Source organism: Sorex araneus, chromosome 11 (assembly GCF_027595985.1).
Source record: "Sorex araneus isolate mSorAra2 chromosome 11, mSorAra2.pri, whole genome shotgun sequence".
NCBI lineage: Eukaryota > Metazoa > Chordata > Mammalia > Eulipotyphla > Soricidae > Sorex > Sorex araneus.
The window spans coordinates 31866869-31885886 of NC_073312.1; the positions used below are offsets into that span (position 1 = coordinate 31866869).

General features: G+C 38.8%; 1 pseudogene; it reads right to left on the reverse strand.

Moving 5' to 3' along the window:
- Positions 1-1196: 1196 nt before the first annotated feature.
- On the reverse strand, positions 1197-18763 carry LOC129399298 (cytochrome P450 2C42-like; annotated as a pseudogene).
- Between the last annotated feature and the right edge of the window lie 255 nt (positions 18764-19018).

Sequence of the window (19018 nt, forward strand, 5' to 3'; positions counted from 1 at the left end):
TTAATTTCAGTGAAATCAAGCAATGATATCGTGTTAAATTTGGTATTAGACATTTGTATCTTCTCTCTTTTTTCAGAGTAGTCTGGTGTTATCAACATGATTAACTATTTTAAAGAGTTTTGCTTTCATTGTTTTCCTATATTGATTGTATGCATGTAATTTCATTGATTTCTGCTCTTATTTTCCTTGGTAGTCTTCATGGCTTATGGGGGTAAAATGCATCACCATCACTTATTTCAATATCTCCTTACAGAATAAAGCTGCTTTTGAACAGCTTTCCCACACTTTCAAAATTGGTATCAATATCTCTCAATAATACTAAGCCTGTTCTATTCTGTTTTACTCCTTCCTGTGTGAATCATTATTAAGGTCAAAATATCTTTTTTGCGTTATTTTCATTTTTGGAGGGTGGGATACCCAGCAGTGCTTGGGGCTCATTCATTGGGGTTTACTCCTCAGGGATTATACCTGATGGTACATTTAGAACTATTTGGGGTGCCTAGGATTAAAACCAGGTCCACTGCATGCAAGGCAAATGTCCTCCCTGCTTACTATCTCTTTAGCCTCTCATTTTCATTCTTCTTTTCTTATCTGAATTATGAAAAAAGGAATAAAATCTAGTACTTGGCTCATCAAACTATAATTTTTATTTAGAACATAAAGAGGAGAAATATATTTATAAATAATTTGAAATATATTAATCATCTTCCTCTGTCATATTGTCTATCTAGAACTACTCAATATTAAGTAAATATTATTATATATAGTGGCCAGTACAAAAGTTATAGATTAATGAAGTAACTGATACATGTGCATTGAGATTAAAGAAATTCTCTTATTTTAAATTTATTTTATTTTATTTTATTCTTTTCTCTTGATGTCACACCCGGCGATGCACAGGGGTTACTCCTGGCTCTACACTCAGGAATTTGTCCTGGGGTGCTCAGGGGACCGCATGGAATGCTGGGAATCAAACCTGGGTTCGTGCAAGGCAAATGGTTTACCCGCTATACTATCATTCCTGCCCCGGAAACTCTCTTTTAATGTAAATTGGTTGTTCTGGGTTTTCAATGAAGATGGAAGAGGTAGACAGGGCAATTTCAGATAATGGATAAAAATGAAAGGAGGAAAACCCAGCCTACAGTGAGTAGAAGTTATAGATAACATCACAGTAAAAACCAAATGGTCTGTACTCTTCACACAGGAATGAAGCAGAGTTTGTAGTTTGGAGGCACAGAAATAAATCCATTGGAAGCTGGAGTGGTGTCAATGTCCTTGGGGTCAACTTCAGATTTCAAGTTAAAATTCTGTAAAATGGTGGTGAGAAACAAAAACAGCTCCATACGAGCCAGACTCTCTCCAGCACATGCCCGTTTCCCTGAAAATAACAAACACAGAATGCAAAAATTTCTTGAATATTTTTTCTCTTGTGAGAAGGAGAATATGCAATACCTATATGATGAACAGTTGCATTAGACAGAAGTTTGAATAGGCAGATGGTCAAAAGGTAAATACATATGCTATCCACTTACCTAAACACATATTTCTCTTTAAGTAAATATTTACTGAGGTTCAATATTATGCCAAACACTTCATTAGATAATTCTATAGTTGCTATTTTTACATCTAAAATTTTGATCAGTGTTTCTCTAGAAATGCACATGCATTAGTAGAAATTTCTGTTCCTACTCTGTTATTCCATTACTTTGTTTTCATTCTTTATAACCTCGCATTTCTGATATTACTTCCTTTGTGAAAATTCAATAAACTAAGAAATTTAGAAATTTTACTACACTGTTATTTTTAGTATGCCCTTCATTCATATTTTCAATAATTAGATTAAACTTTTTTAACCTTTTGAAAAACTGGATGAAATATCCAAAGATCCAGTGATCTGGATCAATAATTATTATCATAAAAAGGAAATTGCATGGATACTAAGATTTATGTTTTTATTAAAAGACAGCAATTCTATCAACCAACACAAGTGTCCAAGAATAGATGACTAGATAAAGAAATTATAGTACATATACAAAATATACTATTACTCAGACATAAGAAAGTATAAAGAAATTTGCTGCTGCTACATGGAGAAACCTGGAAAGTATCATGTTAAATGAAGCTAGAGAGAGAGAGAGAGAGAGATACACACACAATGATCTCTCTCATATGCAGGATATAAAGAACCATATTGCTGGGACAACATATGCCTAAAGACAGTGGAAACAAAGAACATGACAACTGGTCTTCAGTAGGAAACGTGCCACTTGAGAATGCTAGGGGATAGGACAGGGAGGGGCAAAATATCTACGGTGGAGGGGAGTGTTCACGCAGGAGGAGATGGTGCCGAAAAGTAGTAAGGTGTATGTATGAAACTCTATCAGCAACAGTACTGTAAATCACAGTGCAAAAACTTACATAGAGTTTTTTTCAAAAGCACCTCTCGTAGGAGCAGACTAGTGTATGGGAGGTAAATGGGGTTCGGGGTGGAGAGCAAGAGAGAGGGAAGTGGACACTGGTGAAGGAATCCATGTTGAAACATTGTATGCCTGAAACCCAATCAAGAATAACTTTTGTGTGTTTTGGGGCTACATCTGGCAATGCTCAGGGGTTACTCCTGGCTCTGCAAGCAGGAATAACCCCTGGAAATGCTCAAGGGACATGACCGTGCGGGCGCTGGGAATCCAACCCGGGTTGGCCTTGTGCAAGGAAAACGTTCTATCCTCTGTACTATTGTTCCAATTCCCCAACCAATCATGAATAACTTTTGTAATTTCATAAAGGCTAAATTTATAAAAATAGAATGGGTACTACATGAGTTTTTACTAGTTCCCAAAGTGTACCTTGTCCTCCAAGTACAAAGGAATTAAGCATTTGTTACCTGCTGAGAAAGCCATGAAATGGTCACTTTTCTTAAACTTGCCACTCTTATCCAGAAAGTGACCAGGGTCAAACACCTTTGGTTTGGTAAATTCTTTGTCATCATGCAGGACTGAAGACAGTGAGGTTAATATGATTGTGTCCTGAAATAAATATAAACTCAGTTTGGAAGAAGTTGTGAGGCTGTAAGAAATACTCAAAATAATTCAATTCATTATTACAGATTTTTTTAAAAAAACCTAGTTCCAAGAAATGTCAGTGAACCTTGCATCAGATAAAATGAAAAATAAAGAACGATAAGTATAAAACTAGTGGTGGTGATGTTAAATAATGAGGTATTCAGTGGCATTTAAATACTGAATACATGTGATCTAGAATACCAGATCTTGGATTCCATCCTGCTTATTTGGACACTGATATCTTACACTATCAGATGGATTATCTTATTTATATCTTCACTGAATTCTAATTTGGATAAAAAATAAAATGGAAATATGTATGAAACTTGAAGATTTCAGTATTATCTGCATATAAGATTTTTATACATAAAATATAATCTAATAAAAAATACTACCTTTGTACCAATTAAATAACACAGTACCAAGTACTAGTATTTAGTATTGTCACATATTTCCTTTTCTTAACTAAAAAACATGTGATGGGCTTTTTAACAATGTTGATGAACTAGACTATGTTTTCATTTCTTGAGACCCCTTTTATTTCTTTTAGAAGTGATTTATAATTTTTCACTAACTAGGTGTTTCTCTTCCTTTGTAAAATGAATTCATAGATATTTAACTATTTTTGAGATGATAATAAAAATGGAATCACTTATTTTTTCTCTTTTCCATGTCTTTGTTAACACATCAGAATGCAATATTTTTGTTCATTTGATTTTGTAGCCTGTAACCTCATGGTTTATTGGTTCTAGGACATTTTTAGTGGAATCTTTAGATTGTCTTTGTACCACATGATGTCCTATTTACATGGTAATCATATAGCTTCATTACTAATCTGAATTCCTTTGTTTTATATTCTTATCTAATTGCTGTGTCAAGGATTTCTCATATAATACTTGTCTTGTGCTTAAACTAAGGGGAAAGCCTTTCAATTTTCCCTCTAACGATAATGATATCCATGAGTTTATTGTGTAAGGCTTTTACACTACAGATATAAGTTCCCTCAACCCTTATTCTGTTGAGAGTCTCTACCAGGATGATTGGATTTTGTTAAATGTTTCTTCTGCATCTAAGAATATAATCAGACCTGCTCAGGATGGGAGTTGCGTGCTGAAAGTAGACTATAGATTGAACACGATGGCCACTCAATACTTATATTGCAAATATCAACACGCAAAAGGAGAGAGAACAAAAGATAATGCCCTGCCACAGAGTCGGAAGGGGTGGCGGTGGGAGAGATACTGGGATCATTGGTGGTGGAGAATGGGCACTGATGGAGGGATGGGTACTTGAGCATTGTATGACTGAAACACAAGCATGAAAATATGTAAATCTGTAACTGCATGCTCACGGTGATTCACTAATAAAAATAAATTAATAAATATATATAATAATGTGGTTCTTATCCTCTTAATATTGCTGTGAATCACATTAATTATGTATGTTAAAACAAACTTGCTGTGAATTTCAGAATTATTTATGTTAAAGCAAACTTGCTTCCCTGGGATAAATACAATCTTACTTGGTCATCATGTATGATATTTTCAATGCAGTATCAACATTGTAAAAATGACTGTTTTACCCAATCTATTTTATGGATGCAGCACCATGATCATAAAAATTTCTATGTAATTTTATGTACATCTATTATTTATATAAAACCTTAATACTCACAAAATATCCAATATAATCCTATGAAAAAAGTATTTGGGAAACATCTCATTCCAGACTTTAATCTTTATTACAGAACTATCATGGTCACTGTCATTCCATTGTTCACCGATTTGTTCAATCGAGCACCAGTAACGTCTCTCAATGTGAGACTTATTGTTACTGTTTTTGGCATATCCAATACACCACGGATAGATTGCCAGGCTCTGCCATGCAGGCGCAATACTCTTGGTAGCTTGCTGGGCTCTCCGAGAGGGTGGAGGAATTGAACATGGGTAAACTTGGTTCTGAGTTGTTAGAGTTTGGTCAGAGGCACAGCAGCAATTTGGGAGTATCAGAAACTTAAAACTTAAAGGCACCATCAGGCTGTGGATGCACTTTGCTATCCGTCTATTTCGGGTACAGGTTGGGCTGTTGGTGGCACTAAAACCCCAATGTGTCTTTTTGATTAATATTTACATGTTTTGGTCATAGTGGCCAATGATAAAACTGCAGGGTCAAACAAAAACTGTATTCCTAATTTTTTTGAAACTTGTACAAACCATTTTCCAAAGAGGTTGAAGTAAGCAACAGTCTAAACAGCAGCAGATAAAAGTTTCTGTTTTACCACATATTTGTCAACACTTACTGTTTCCAGACCTTTTTATATAAACTATCCTTGCTGATGCAAAATGATGTCATTGTCATTTTGATTTGAGTTTCCCTGATTAATTGTGATGATGTGACATTTTTTCAGTGTCTTGGCTGTCTTTATACATCTTTAAGAAATTGTCCATTCACCCTTTCCATTTTGATAGGGTTGTTTGTTATTTTGTGTTGTTGAGCTTTCAGGGTGATAATATAGTATAGATATGATTTGTGCTCTCTATCTCATATGTAATATTCAGAGAATTTCTATCAGTAATTTGGGTCTATTTTTATTTTACACCTCATTTCTTCCACAGTGAAGGAGCATTTTAGTTGATATACTCCCATTTGATGGTTTCTGCTTTGTTTTCTTTGCCAGTGGGGTCATATCTTTGAAACCTCCTCTGAGGTCAAGATCTTGCAGCTCTGTCTATGTTTTCCTGAATGTATTTTATGAATAAAGATTTTATATTGGTTTCTTTAACCAATTTTGAATCAACTGTAATGTGCAGTGTGAAGAAGGGTTCCAGGGTTTTTTCCATTTGTTTGTATTTAGCTAACCAGTTTTTCCGACACCATTTGTTAAAGGGCTATTTTTGCTTCACTTCATGAACCTAGGTCCTTTTTTATAAATTCACTGCCCATACATCTGAAATTAATGTCTGGACCTAAAATTATAGTTTGCTGATCTGAGAGTCTTTGTTTCATTACCATGCAATTTTAATAACAATAGCTCTGTAGGGCTGGAGCGATAGCATAACAGTAGGGCGTTAGTCTTTCACATGTTAGTGGCATGTCATCTTTGAATATAAGTTAGCTTCAATGTTGTGGAGAGTTTTGCCAACCTTGTCTTCAATGTACCTTATGGATTCTGGTCTGATGTTGAGGTCTTTAATCCATTTTGATCTGAATTTTGTGCATGGTGATAGGTCAAGATCTAAACCCATTTTTTTTCAAGTGGTTGTTCAGTTATGCCAGCACCATTTGTTGAAGAGGCTTTCTTTGCTCCACTTGACATTTCTTGCTCCCTTATCAAAGAGTAGGTGTTCATACAATTGGGGTTGTGGGTAGGGATATTCCACCTTGTTCCATTGGTCTGTGTTAGGGCGCGGATCGAGATCTCCCTATAACGACAAAGAGACTCCAGAGACTGCAAACAGCAAGCAGGGTTTATTATAAGACTGGCTAGCCAGGGCCCAGCCATCTACGCGGACACGCAGGTCCAGCAGGTTGGGCAAAAGACCCCAAGCTTCTTCAAAAGAGATCTTATATAGGCCTTCCCCGACCATCACAGCAAGCCCGCACATTTCATAGCCAATAGATTTGTAATATTACAAACTTTCTTAACCATTCCATTTCATTAGCCTATGGTTTTAAACATCAGTATTCATGCCAATATTCAGGAATGTCCCAGTTCTGGGGGCAGTCCTTGGTCTTGTGATATGGGTCTTGTGATACGGATCTTGTGATATGGGTCTGGTTATCTGGTCTGACCACCACCCTTCTTGCGACCCAGGGTGCCTGTATCCGAATTCCTTGCTCAGGGGCAGAAAATCAAGTTATTCTGCAATGCGGGCTCCTGTAAAAAGAGTCTTGAGAAAGCTAAATTTATTCCTGTGGTCTGTTCTGGGCCAGTTTTTCAGCCTGCAGATCTGCCTTTGTTCCACTACCATGCTGTTGTGTTTATTACAGACAAAGACAATCTACAAAATGGGAAAGAATATTCACCCAATGCCCATCAGGTAAGGGGTTGATATCCAGGACATACAAGGCACTAGTTTTAATCTACAAGAAGAAACCATCTAACCCCATCAAAAAATGGGCAATTAAATGAACAGAATTTTTCACAAGGAGGAAATACGAATGGCAAAATGGCACATGAAAAAATGCTCTCCATCACTAATCATCAGAGAAATGCAGATCAAAACAACCATGAGATACCACCTCACACCACAGAGACTGGCACCCATCCAAAAGAACAAAAGCAACCACTGTTGGCGTGGATGTGGGGAGTAAGGGACCCTCTTACACTGCTGGTGGGAATGCTGACTGGTTCATCCCTTTTGGAAAACAGTATGATCACTTCTCAAAAAATTAGAAATTGAGCTTCCATTTGACCCAGTGATACCACTCCTGGGAATATATCCAGGAGAGGCAAAATAGTACAGTCAAATTGACATCTGCACTTGAATGTTCATTGCAGCACTGTTTACAATAGCCCGAATCTGGAAAAACCCGAGTGCCCTAGAACAGATGACTGGTTAAAGAAAGTTTGGTACATCTATACAATGGAATACTATGCTACTGTTAGAAAAGATGAAGTCATGACCTTTGCATATAAGTAGATCAACATGGAAAGTATCATGCTAGTGAAATGAGTCAGAAAGAGAGAGACAGACATGGAAAGATTGCACTCATCTGTGGAATATAAAATAACAGAATAAAATAACAGACTGACACCCAAGAATAGCAGAGATAAGTGCCAGGAGGTTGGCTCCAAGACTTGGAAGCTGGTCGCACACACTGTCGGAAGGGGCAGCTCACACAGAGAAGGAAACACCAGGTAAAGTGTGGTTTGAGTAACTGCACAGGATGGGAGATGCGCACTGAAAATAGACATAGACCAAACACTATGGCCACGCAGTGCGTCTGTTGCAAACCACAGCACCCAAAAGGATAGAGAGATCAAAAGGGAATGCCCTGCCACAGAGGTGGGGTGGGGTGGGGAGAATGGAGTGGGAGGGTGGGATGGATACTGGGAACACTGGTGGAGGGGACTGGACACTGGTGGAAGGACGTAAACAAAATGCAAACATGAAAGCTCATAAGTTTGTAACTGTAACTCATGGTGATTCACTAATTTAAAAAAAAAAAAGCTTAAAAAGGACCTAAGAAAAAATAGATCATAAGCAGGACCAAAGATCCATTCCAACAAGAGACAGCATAGTTGGTGGCATGCCTATCTTACCCTGGGCAAACTTGGGTCCCATCCCCAGCACCCATAAGGTCCTCCAAACACTTCCAAGAGAGATCCCAAAGCATTACTAAGTGTTGCCGCCAAAACAAAAAACAAGAATTCATCATAGAATTTCTTCATCTAAGACACCAGGTTTCTTGTTTGTTTGTTTGTTTGTTTGTTTGTTTTCTTTTTTGGGTCTCACCTGCTATGCTCGGAGGACCATATTGGATGCTGGGGATTGAACCCAGTTCAGCCGGGTGCAAGGCAAGAAAAGAAAAAGTGAAATATTAATATATTGATGACGAATTGAGTATGGATGCTATAATACTGTTTGAGACAAAAATAAATTATTACTAAATATATTCACTGAAGTATTTAAGGTGTTGATAGGTGCCTATATATGCGTAAATGCATATAAATGTATATACGTGTATTTATATATTATACAATGCTAAGCATATTTATTCTATTGATTTTAGCTTTTGAAACTTTTTCATGTAAATCTCGGAAATTCCATCCTTTAATGTTGTTATGTAAAAGTTCTGTGACTATTTAAAAATTGTTTCCTCATATGTTTTATGCAAGTAATATAAGAAAATTCTACTTAAGTTTTAAAAAGTCAAAATAAGAAGACCCTATACACATATATATATATATTTTTTTATTTGGGGGGTCACACCCAGCATTGCTCAGGGGTTACTCCTGGCTCTGCACTCAGGTATTACTCCTGGTGGTGCTCAGGGGACCATACGGAATGCTGGGAATCAACCCGGGTCAGCTGAGTGCAAGGCAAACGCTCTACCTGCTGTGCTATCGCTCCAGTTCCAAGCAGTTGGATTTTTTTCAAGTTTTTATTAGTGAATCATCATGAGGTACTGTTACATACTTTCAAACCTTTGTTTTTGCCTTTCAGTCATACAATGATCGGTTACCCATCCCTTCACCAGTGTCCATTCTCCACCACCAATGATCCCAGTATGCCTCTCCGCTCCCTGCGCCCCCCCCCCCCCCCGCCACAGCACGCCACCTCTGTGGCAGGGCAACAGTTGAGTATTTTTAAAGAAATAAAAAGAAGCATAACTATTATACCACCGTGTAATTAAAAACTTATGTAAACTCTTATCTGAATTTAAACCCATTGCAAACATTGATTACAATAATTTTTAAAAAATTCTTACCGGAATTGAAAAATGACTTAAATGTAAGCACTAAATATATAAAGTTTTATAAATAAATGATGGTAACTTTTTGAGCCCCTGTACTGGAAAATGTCCTTTACACAGGAGGAGGAAACCCACAAAATCATTAATGTAATGTGCTCTATTACATCATCTTATAATAGACATTGATACCAACACCAATATGCAGATTGATTTCATCAACTTTTTGCACTCTTGTATTCTTAGATGATTTGGTATATAATGTGAAAGTGTAGGATAACATAGCCTCAGATACTTTAGGTTTATTGGGTTGTTCCCATCACAGGGCTCCCTTTCCTCTGTATTTATTTGTAACTTCTTTCTTTGTGCTCTGTTGACTTATATTGTTTTTCTCGTCTCCTTAAGTCCTTTGTACAGTTTATTCAGAACAATGTCCTTTTTGTATGGGCACATAGTAAATGCGATGCTTTTATTATACGGGAGTCATTTGACTCTGAATAATATTTTTCTCCTGGGCATCTGTTCTTTAGACCTAAGCCTCAGCTGCCTTTACTTCCTAGCACCCTCAAAATCAGGGTCCCAAGGAGAACTGGATGGACTCAGGGCCTTGGTGAGCTATGTGCTTCCTTGGCACCAAGATGGGCCTGGCCAAAGTGCCTAATGCTTAACTGTAAGTTAAAAGCTTGGTCATGGACATACGCTGTCATGATCCAAAAAGTAATGACTATATTTGGACCCTGTTAGGGTTAGGAATGATTAATCTGGCCTGAGCTCTGTAGTCTGAGTCTGTGACAAGATGTTCCCAGGAGACCTGCCCTACAAGCTTCAAAGTATCTCTTACTGTGTTCATACAAAAATAACTAAAGGAGATAAACACCTTATGACGTATTCTGCCCGAGGACAGTAAAGAAGGGATTTCTTATGTTGTTTTTGCTCCCAGACTGGGTGTTATGGCCCAGAGTGCGAGGTGGGGACAGATAAATAAAGCAAGGTGGAGAGAGATAAATAGGGGTGGAGAGAGAAGCAGGGATGGTCAGAATCCAGAGAACAGAGGAGAGGCCAGGATGCAAGATGCAGCACAGAGATATTAGAGATTGAATAAATGGTAACTAATCAGCAACCAGCCTGGGCCTCATTTTTTCCTTCACCTGCCCATCACTTACAACCGTCCCGGTCCTGTCCATACACAGTGGCTTGAGAGCACCAAATTAGGCAGTGAGAGAGAGCTGCCCAGAGAGCCTGCGAACACACATCATTCTGCAGGGGTTTTCTTTACATGAAAGGGATACCTTTTCAATAGAACCACTGAGATCAGAATAACAACAACAACAAAATCTTACCTTGGGGATAAAGTGATTTCTGAATTTAACATCATGGGTCACAGCATGAGGCACACCGTTGGGAACAATGTCAATGACTCTCTGGACCTTGTGTACCAAAGCATCCATGTAGGTCATGTTACTCCTGTCCTGCATGTAGGGGCTCCGGTGTCCGCCAATCATGCAATCAATCTACTCTCGGGCTTTGGCGATGAGATGCAAGTAAAGACTCATTAAAAAAGTGAACGATAAGTACACGATATGTGCATGTGGGGGATGTGCAAAGTATTATGTAAGTCCCAGCATTATTATAGGCATCAGCTATATCTCAGAATTTATTGATGCATGTAACTCTTTCACACTTAAGATACATCTCTCCATATCTATATGTTAGCACATATAATAATAAAACAGAAATACCTATATGTTAGCACATAAGATAATAAAACAGAAATAAACTCTCAAAAATAAATAAAATTAAGACACTGTAGTTTGTTTAAAAAGAAAAGTAGAAAGTACTAATTTTATATCTAATAATTATCAGTTTAAAATTAAATTACAAGGGCTGGAGTGCAGCAGGTAAGGCATTTGTCTTGCATGTGGATAACCAAAGTTTGATCCCTGATACCCCATATGTTCCCCCAAGACTGCCAGGAGTGATCCCTGAGAGTACGGAGTAAGCACTGAGCATTGCCGAGTGTGGTCCACAAACAATTAAATTACAATGACTAAATATGGTGTTGCAGCATAATTGTGTATTGTTAGTATTATAACAGTACAGGAGAGATCTCTAATAATACATGTACTGTTCAGGGGTGGGAGGAATAGTACAGCAGGAAGGGCATTTACCTTGCACACGGCTGACCTGGACTTAATCCTTGGCATCCCATATGGTCTCTCAACCACTGGCAGGAGTAATTCCTGAGTGCAGAGCCAGGAGTAACCCCTGAGCATCACTGGTGTAACCAAAAAAGCTAAATAATAATAATACATGTACTGCTCAAGCTATTTTTTGCATATGAAAACAAATAAGTAGTACTTGCCAATTCAAGATGGACATCCTGTCACAGATAACTGCCCATGATGTCTAATCACTGTTTTCTCTTTTTCGTTGTTTACTGTCTACTATGATTTAGTTTGTCGCATTTATGTTCTCATAGTATGCAGAGATTCCCATTATTTTCTCTTTATTACATTTGAGAAGTTAAGCAAGTAGTCAGACAACTGAATAATGAAGTTTTTCTAAGAAAAAACAAGACTCTCTGTGTGCCTTTGCTGTGTCTATCAAGATGCTTCTGAAATTCTCCCAGTCAACTATGCCAGTGATACCTGTGACATCTGGGTGCTTTAGCAGCAGAAGCAAAGCATATCTCAGTGTGGTGCTTGTTGACTCGGTCCCAGCTCCAAATAGATCAACCATAGTGATCACCAAATTTCCTAAAGTAAATATCTGCTCTTGACTCTGTTTTTCCTAAAAAAGATTTTGATAAAATTATTTGAGAAATAATTTTCCAGGATTATAGCTGACCAGTATTGCTTATATTATAAAATTAAACCAACATATGAGATTCCGGTTACATTTTAGAAAATATTAACATATGGTATGACAAATCCCAGTAGATCAGATGACTAGAAGGTCATTTTCCAGTATCTAATTCCTTGCTCATCTAGAATTTCTGTTTCTTAGATTTTTTTCACAGTTAGATGTGTCATGAACATAATCTTTATCAGTGAGAAATAAGGAGAATTGAGTTGCATTATTTTCTCTATTCCTCCTTCTTATCCCAAACTAAGATGGAAGAGCATAGTAGATATCATCTTGGGTGAGAGGAATCACTCATTAATTAAGGCTTGTTATAAAATAATCTGTGTGGATGAAGAATAGTGGGAGACATTTGATTCTGATATTCCAGGGTCACTGTATTAAACTATGCTTATCTAAGTATAGTCCCTGAATGGGAAGTGAATAAATTCATTACTTGTGATAATAATAATAAATCTACTCTAAATGTAGACAAGCATAAAATTAATTATTAGAAAATGCTGAACTGGATGTTTGTCATGGAAGATACAAATGTCTGATTCAAGATTTTACAATTTTCTCAGTGGAAAACTTAAATGAATTCAATATTGAGAGTACTTTGAAATGCTATGATAGCTAATATGGCAGCTCTACCTTTAATATATTCTAGCAAAACAATAGACTCACAAAATCAATATAGTATCATAAAATATTGTATATCACATTCAATGAAATGGGCATCTTGGCTTAGGAAACAAATTTAAGAATAAATATAGGTTTAAAAGAGACTGCAAAAAAACCCACCCCCAGAGTCCCCCAAGAGTTATTCTTGAGTGCAGAGCCAGGAGTATCCCCCTGAACACTGCTGGGTGTGGCCCCAAAAATAAAAAGAAAAAAAGAACTGAGATAAAGATGTGACATAGAATAGTAAGGGGAAATTTTTCATGTGGAAGATTTCACTAACATACAAAGATTATGTATTTGCAAACATATGCCTTGGCTTCCATAAATTTTATTATGTTCTTGTACTTATCAGTGAGCAAAAGTATATTAAATATTATGTATAAATACAATAAAGCAGAATTGTCCTTTGAATGAAATTTCTTTTTTTTTAATTTATTTTATTGAATCACCATTGGAAAGTTACAAAGTTCTCAGGCTTATGTCTCAGTTATACAATGCTCAAATAACCATCCCTTCACCAGTGCCCATATTCCACTGCCCAAAACCCCAGTATACCTCCAACCCCCCACCCCCCACCCCCGCCTGCATAACTGATAAATTTCACTTCATTTTCTCTTTACCTTGGTTACATTCCATGTTTCAACACAAAATTCACTATTGTTGTTGGAGTTTCCCTGTCCCCCCCAAAAAAAAACAGTCCTACTGAGAAGGAGGCATTTGATAATCAGTTTTCCACTGCTGAGAATAAATTTCTGTATTTTTGTATTTTAGTAATTAAGTCCAGGGAGATTTATGTCTTAAATTGCATAATTTCCCCTCCTCAGCTGGCGTGAGGCAATAGCTTAGTAGCTTAGTTCACAGTCTACAGACATGACTGCAAGCAGTTTCTGGGACCATAAGTAGTCTAGCTGACCTCCAGATCATGTTCTATTAGCAGCAAAACGGCCGCACCAAAGTGTAGCCGCCAGGGTTGAGTCTTGGCGGAGCTCGAGCTGGTATCAGCCCCGACCCGAGACTCTTTGAATGAAATTTCTTGATAATCATGTCCTTGTTATCATTGGCTTCATATAGTACTTAAAGTTCTCAGTTCAAAATAACTCTAATCAACATGAACAACTTTGTAAACCACAGTGTGTATATAAAGTGCAAGAGCAAAATAAAATTTAAAAATTTTAGAAAAACCTCTAATAGCAGTAAAAAGAGAATTTGACTCACAAAACATTATTTTCATTTCCTGAATTAAGTTTGAGATGCAGTGGGCATGAACATATGATCTATCATTATTAAACTGGACAAAGCAAAGTTAACATCAGTTCCATGAAATAATGCTAAGAGAAATCAAAGAAGATCTAAATAGTCAGCAAGTCTTCCCTTGCACAGATCCAGGCAGTCTATGTTGTTATAATAATATTACTGGTGTAACCTCACAAACATGGCAGAGACACAATTCCCACAACTCAGTCCTTACACTGAAACAACTATTAACCATGCACATTCTTTTTTTTTTTTTTGCTTTTCGGGTCACACCTGGCAATGCATAGGGGTTACTTCTAGCTCTGCACTCAGGAATTACTCCTGGCGGTGCTGGGGGACCATATGGGATGCTGGGAATCGAACCCAGGTCGGCTGAGTGCAAGGCAAACGCCCTACCTGCTGTGCTATTGCTCCAGCCCCATGAACCATGCACATTCTAAATGATCACTTGAATCTGATGATTTTTGGTCAGTTCAGGTACACAATGCAGTGCTTAAATCAGTGTCTTACACATTTGACACAGAGTGACCATATATTCTTATGTTCTTCCAAGACAGACAATTCCTGAAAGTGTGATTGTTTTTTCTGCTACAAGTAAAGGTCCCAAAGGGACAAAATAGAATGTTCAGCACTGGAGTTGTGTTCTGATCACTGAGAGGGTGGCATCGAGAATAGCTATGATTTCAATCCCGACAGCCTTAATAAACCTCTCCACAGGCTTTCACCAAGGATACAAACAGAAAGCCAGCTTTTACTTTGCTTTTTTTTTTTTTAATGTAGGCATTTAAGGGCAACTTTGTGTAAGGGCACTGATCACAGAGAGAACCAGAGATGTAAGTATCTACACAGATGAGAATAAAACTATTGGCAAAAATGATACATAAAATTACTAAACAAAATTTTAGCAAGCAACAATGTAATTCCAAAAGAGAAATTTCTTATTTGTCAAGGTACCTTATTAAAATAATATTTTAATGATCTATTACCAATAGATAAAAGCATAATTTTTTAAAAAGAGACAAAGGTGTATGACTCATTAATTGCTGAAAATTTAAATTGACACAAAATTCTTGAGTAAGCCCAGAAATCAAATTTACATGATAATACTTTAAATAAATGTCTTAAATATGCTCATTAAGAATATAAATAAGAATATAAATGTTTTAAATAAATGTCTTAAGTATAAAAAGCTAGAAGTAATCGTAAAACTGCATAAACAAGCTGAGAATTGATAATAAAAAATAAGCTAATAGTTTCAGATACTGAAAAGTACGATATCATAACAGATAACCAGGATTATAAGGATAATAGAGCATGTAGGGTGCTTGCCTCGCCTGTTGCTAACCTGGGTTGGATCCTCAGCATTTTATATAGATCCCTGAGCACATGCAGGAGTGATCCCTGAGTACAGAAGAGTAAGCCTTGAGCTACAGTTATATGTGGCCTATGCACCACCCTCCCTCAAAAAAAAAACAAACTCCAGAAATAGATAACTATAAGGAGTATGTTATAATGTCCAAAAGTAGAGAGACAGTAGGGGGAAAACTGTCTTTCACAGAGGCAGGGGGAGGGTTGGGATGAGGAGGTAGATACTGGGGAACATTGGTGGTAGAAAATGTGCGCTGGTGGAGAGATGGGTGTTCAATCATTGTATGACTGAAACTCAAACATGAAATCTTTGTAACTGTATATAATGGTGATTCAATAATTTTTTTAAAAGATTATGTTAAATCTAACTAGAAATAACAAATGAATATAATAGAGTGACAGGCTGTAAAATCAATATATTAAAGTCTTTTTTTATTGCTGACCTTCATTTTTTTAATTAAATAGAATAATATTTTTGAGAGAATAAATCAAAAAAAAACTTTTTCAGAGAAAATACTTTACACAAATGTAAACATGAACAGATCTACTTCATAATTAAGCAACATAAACTTTTAGGCACAAGATTTTATTTTTATTTATTTTTTTTTATAGTTTATTTTTAATTAGTGAGTCAACGTGAGGGTACAGTTACAGATTTATATATTTTTGTGCTCATGTTTCTCCCTTACAAAGTTTGATAACCCATCCCTTCACCAGTGCCCATTCTCCACCACCAGTAAACCCAACATCCCACCCCCCCTTCCCAGTCCCGTCTCCCCCCACCCCACACTGCCACTATGGCAGGGTATTCCCTTTTGTTCTCTCTCTCTGATTAGGTGTTGTGGTTTGCAATAAAGGTGTTGAGTGGCCATTGCGTTCAGTCTCTAGTCTATATTTGGCCCGCATCATCTTTCCCCCACATGACCAACAACCACATTTTACTTGCTGTTCCCTTCTCTGAGTTGCCCAGAATGAGAGAACAGCCTCCAAGCCATGGTGACAACCTCCTGGTACTTATTTCTACTATTCTTGGGTGTTCGTCTTATAGTCTATTATTCTATATTCCACAGATGAGTGCAATCTTTCTATGTCTGTCTCTCTCTTTCTGACTCATTTCACTTAGCATGATACTTTCCATGTAGATCCACTTATATGCAAACGTCATGACCTCATTTTTTCTAACAGCTGCATAGTATTCCATTGTATATATTAGGCACAAGATTTTAAAAATTGTTAAAGAATGAGACAATGAACCCAAGACAAAGGTAATAGGAGGAACAAAAAATCATTTCATAACGCCTCATTTGGTCTTGTCTTCCAAACTGTTATGGCCTGAGTTCTGAAATTCATACCTTTCTTGCCAATTGGAAACATCCAATTTGGCTGTACCAAATATTCAACCATCAATTACTCTTTCAAGATACTTCACACACACACACACACACACACACACACACACACACACACACACACGCCCCGACTGAATCAGCCTCTTAAGCAGGGATATAAGGATTTTGGAATTTTCAAGTTTCCCACCACTGAAGCAAGTAAATTAACAACACACATAGAAAAAAAACTTTCCTCTTTGTGTTCTGAACCTGTCTTTAACCCTCACCTCGCACAGGATGGTAGACATGCACAGTGAGAGGCAATTTTAACATTTCGCTTCAAGACCAGAAACTCATGAAAATCAGCGTGGATCTGAGAGACCTCAAACTCATAAACCCTGGCCGATTCCAACTCCGGGCCCTTTCCCCTGCCTCCCCCGTCTGCCCTGTTGCCTTTGTCTCCACCCCTCCAGCCTGTCTGCAGCAGAATGTCTCTTTCCGTGGACACTGCAGGGAGCAGAGTGGACAAGGACCCCCACTCCTCAGGCGTCCACACTCAAGAGAACTCTTGGAGAGGAGGACGAGCACGAGCAGAAAAGCCAGGGGACAAGAAGGATCCATGGTAATGGCAGACTGGGGGACGGGCGGGAGCAGCTGAGAAGGCACAGAGGTAGGAAGGCCTGCAGTCTGAGGAGACCCCTTTCCCTGGCGGTGGAGGAGGGCTGTGCGGGGTCTGACACAGGGGCCAACGCTCAGAGAGTACCTACCACTCACTCACCAAGCCAGGCCCACGCACAGGGACTTCCTATAGAAACTTCTCCACCCGAGAAACTTCTCCACCCGACGTGCCCCAAACCATAGTTCTGTCTTGATAAATTGACGTTGGAAGGGGTGGGGGGAAGGAGAGAGGAGAGAGGAAAGGGTCTGTGGGTGTGGGTGTGGGTGTGTGGGGGGAATTAAAAGCTATTTTCATTCAAGTTCCTGGAACTTGCCCCAGCTTGAACAAGTACAAAGCAGTGAAAACAATTCCCACCTCTAGTAACAATTCAAGTCTCCTAACCATGACGCTCCCCCACTTGCCTTCCCTGAGCTGTCATTCCTAAGGAATCACAAAGCCTTCAGCAATTCATCCCAAGTTCCTACCTGATACTAAAGCCACAGGAACCTTACAAGGGGCCGAGAAACCCAGTGTTGAGGGGCGCTGTGCCCCGATTACCGACAACGGGTGGAACAGGAAAGTGCACCCCAGACACCTCGTACCTCTCCAGCTACGTGGGGTCCCCAAGTGGGTGAAACAGAAGACCCTCAGTATCACCCCACACCCAACCTCCACCACTGACCACCTGCTTTCTTTCCATGTCCAGACCGTGCCCTGCCCCTAGCTGAGGAGGGAGGGACCATCGGAGTCAATGGACCAAAGGAATAATCACGATGTTTCATCTTTCTGATACCCATGGAGCCCGCAGATGGACACTTCCCAGGACGCATGCATTCCAATGGTGGAACTGGGTCACTCCATACTAACTCTGGGGTCGGGCACACACTCTCTCACTGTGGGCATTTCCTAGCGACCAGTTCTCCCAAGAACAGACTTCAATCGGGAACTGCACACTGCAGAAGGCAACCTTGTGACGCAGCTCGTGCTGTCTATAAAGTAACACGCATGGGTCTGGGAGTCAGGCACAAACAATGGCACAAGAGCGCGAACACACACACCTCACCTAGGCATGGGTTAAGGTCACCTTGCGGAACTCCCGCCAAGGCTGTGGCTTCACCATTCCCAAAGGTTTCCTCACTGTAGCTCTCTCCCATGGGCGCTGAACGAAGAACACTTGGGAGGGATCTAAGACACGGAACTAAGGGACCCGATTCAACTGAGTCACCGAGTTGGCTGCCGTGTTTGCCGGCTCACCACGCGCCGCGAGTTCAGGACTTGTGGGGAACTAAGTCTGAGCCGGACCCCAAGTCCAGTCCAAGGGGACACATCAGTCCCACGAGGGAGAATCTCTGGCTCTGATAAAGGGAATTCCAGGAAGGGAACAGTGGGAAAAGCCTGGAGTGGGAGCG